General features: G+C 43.3%; 1 pseudogene; it reads left to right on the top strand.

The window, feature by feature from the left end:
• The first annotated feature begins 2,927 nt into the window (after positions 1–2,927).
• On the top strand, positions 2,928–3,017 carry LOC148370510 (U2 spliceosomal RNA; annotated as a pseudogene).
• The last annotated feature ends 288 nt before the right edge of the window (positions 3,018–3,305 follow it).

The raw sequence follows: 3,305 nt of genomic DNA, 5'->3' as shown, positions 1-3,305 counted from the left end.
ATCCCCCCTAAATTGGCAACTTGTAAAAATCGGTGTGCACGCTTCCCTCTGAACTGTATGAATCAATTTCCGACTTTTCTTCATTAAAGACGTTTGACGAGGCATGGAATCCTGGGGCTAATTGGGCCTCTGTATTTCTATATCTCGCTATTGGATTTATTTTATAATGTGCTTAGTGGTAAATCATGTTTGAATTTTAAAAGATACCTCTTGGGTGCAACATAAAGGAGAATTTTTAATCACAGTGTCTGCAAATGAAAGAAGCAAGGTTGTTGTCTTTTTGCTTTTGTTTGTCTTTTTTTCCCCACTTTGTCTTAATGAGTCTGCGGCATAATTTTACACACACAAATATATTTAATTTCTATGTGTATATACAGTATATCACACATAAATACACATGAATATGTACACACACACATACACACACACACACACACACACACACACACACACACACACACACACACACACACACACACACACTGTCAGGCGGGACGGAAGGAAAACTGAGATCACTTGCACTCGTTTCTTGGTTTTTATTGGAAGGAAGGAATGACAAGACATGAATCGTCGATCCGTTGTTTGACGGATTGTCGAGACTTGACATTCGGGTGAAGGCTTGGCGGGAATGGTCGTGGACAGGCGTAGTCGTCGTGTTGTTGGTTGGGGCTGGAGAAGAAGGGCGTCGTTGTGTTCGGAAGAGAGATCAGGAGTTAGGTGGGCAGGGCAGGTCGTAGGCAAATTCGGAAACGGGTCGGCAACGGAGATCAGGTAGAAAAACAGTAGGCAGGCAAAGAGTCGAATGTACAGGGTGCGCCAATCAGCTGTCCTGGCTGTTGGCGCCAAATCCTGAACACAGGTGTTTCCGATCCGGGTGATTGTGAAACACACATATTATATATATATATATATATATATATATATCTCATCTCATCTCTCATCTCATTAGCCGTACCGCTCATCCTCATTAGGGTCGCGGGGGGGCTGGAGACCATCCCAGCCATCTCTGGGCCGCTAAAAAAAATACCGCGGCTGCTGGCACCAGACTTGCCCTCCAATGGATGCTGGCCGATGGGTTTGTGTTCGGCTCATTCCAATATATATATATATATATATATATATATATATATATATATAAATTGTTGGAATTGCATTATCAAAATGTATTGTTTACCAAATTGTTCGGATTAGTTATCTGACTCCATTAACCAAACACAACCTACGTTCATCCAACAATTTATGCGCGCTCGTTTCTTGAGGGAAAAATTATCAGGAAAGCAGACATTTTCACACGGGGGCAGATTTATTTTCCCTAAGAATTTAAGTGTAATCCATCGAAGACGGCCAAAGTGACGTTGGTGTCTGTGTGAAGCCTCCTTCTCAAGTTCTTTAGCTTTCTCTTCTTGGCCCACGTCTCCCCGCAAGATGGCGTCTTGGCTCATCCCATGGGCGTGCCAAGGAATTGTTTGCGCGCCTTGATGTCTCGTTTCCCAAAACAATGCCTGCGTCAACAACGTCTCGATGTGCTGATGTGCTATCAGCAGTACGTCCCGTTCCTGCCGTTCCTGTAAACAACATCTTCCACCAGCCTGCCCTGACCTTGTACATTGGACTAAATCACTGTATTGCATTAAACTGAATAACTTGTAGTAAAAATGTATAAAATCCTTTATAGTCTATCCATCTATCTATCTACCTTGGTCATATCCCTCAAGAGGGTGACCGACAGCAAGACAAACATGTACAATAACAGAGAAAATAAAAGGGAAAACCATGGCCAACCCAAATGCCCAAACTCCAGATGACCCTTTATAGTCAAATGTATAAAATCCTACAATATACAATATATATATATATATATATATGTATATATATATATATATATCCCCGCGACCCAACTGAGGATAAGCGGTGCAGCTAATGAGATGAGATATATATGTATATATTCATACAAAGGTCATCCATCCCAGCCATCTTCGGGCAGTGGACAGGGGACACCCTGAACTGGTTGCCAGTCAGTCCCAGGCCACACAGAGATGGACAACACACTCACTCATTAACACCGAGGGACAATTTGGACCGGCCAATTAACCTGACATGCATGTTTTTGGAATGTGTCTGAGGAAACCCAAGCAAGCACAAGATAGAACATGCAAACTCCACACTGGAAGGTTCAATCTCATGACCTCAGAACTGTGCCGCACACGCGCTAACCACTGCGCTGCTGTGCTGCTCAAAGATATATACCGTAAATTACGGACTGTAGAGCGCACCTGATTATAAGCCGCACCCACCACATTTTGGGAGGAAAACCAATTTTGTTCATACACAAGCCGCACCTGTATATTAGCCGCATGCGCCCACATTTAAAAAACGCAATACAATCAATTAACCCATACCCGATACAGTCCAAATAACACAGCCGGCAAGTGAACGGAAAAAGATACCGGTACTTAAGATTGAATGCAGACCTGCAGAGTCCGGGTGCCCGTTGAAAGTAATCCAAGGAAAAAAGTGTATATTTCCAAAGGTAAGGGTGGGAAAAATATATATCCACTATTGTCGGCCGCGTCCATAAACACGTCTCACCTTTACTCCACTTCCCGTCAGCCCGCGTTTGCCCCGCCCCTTCTTTCTCAATTGCTCGTACAAAACATATCAGAATAAGTATCTAAAATAAATACATTACAAAAATATACAGTTGCAAATACATATTATACATGGTCACACACATTTACAAAGAAAGACGGTACACCGAGAGTTTTCAAAGCTTTAATAATAATATTATAACTTTCATCCCAAACCGTGCCTGTGAAGGGTAGCAAAACGCTACCAGCAACACGCTCGCAACACAGCGCAAGATTGCTCTACAATTTTGGCCAAGATTGCTCTACAATACGACAGACACTAAAGCAGGCCCCATGATCTTTGATTTTTGCAATCCGGAGATGGAATAAGAGCTTGTTCTGTCCACTCCACGCATCGGCCCGGTATTGCAGTACCTCCGGGAACGGTGCATTCGCAATGAGGCTTTAGGGCTAGGACCTTAGCTTGGCCTTTTCGCTGAGAGTAAGTGTCCCGGCTTCTAGGCTTTGTAGCGTATTATGAACTGACCGATAACGGATAATGGATAATGAATAACGAAGATAGAACAATAACCCTTAAAAAACCCCCACAGCAAACCGTTCTCATCTTCCTCCTCATAACTGACGTCATCTAAGTCGTCTTCCTTCAGTATGGGAACGAGACTTTGTCATATAGACGTCGTCCCACGCACCCTTATTCAAAAACACGCTAGCATCACG

Source organism: Urocampus carinirostris, chromosome 3 (genome assembly GCF_059441175.1).
Source record: "Urocampus carinirostris isolate Australia breed hairy pipefish chromosome 3, RoL_Ucar_1.0, whole genome shotgun sequence".
In the NCBI taxonomy this organism is placed as follows: Eukaryota; Metazoa; Chordata; class Actinopteri; order Syngnathiformes; family Syngnathidae; genus Urocampus; species Urocampus carinirostris.
This window is presented reverse-complemented; position numbering and strand designations above follow the sequence as displayed.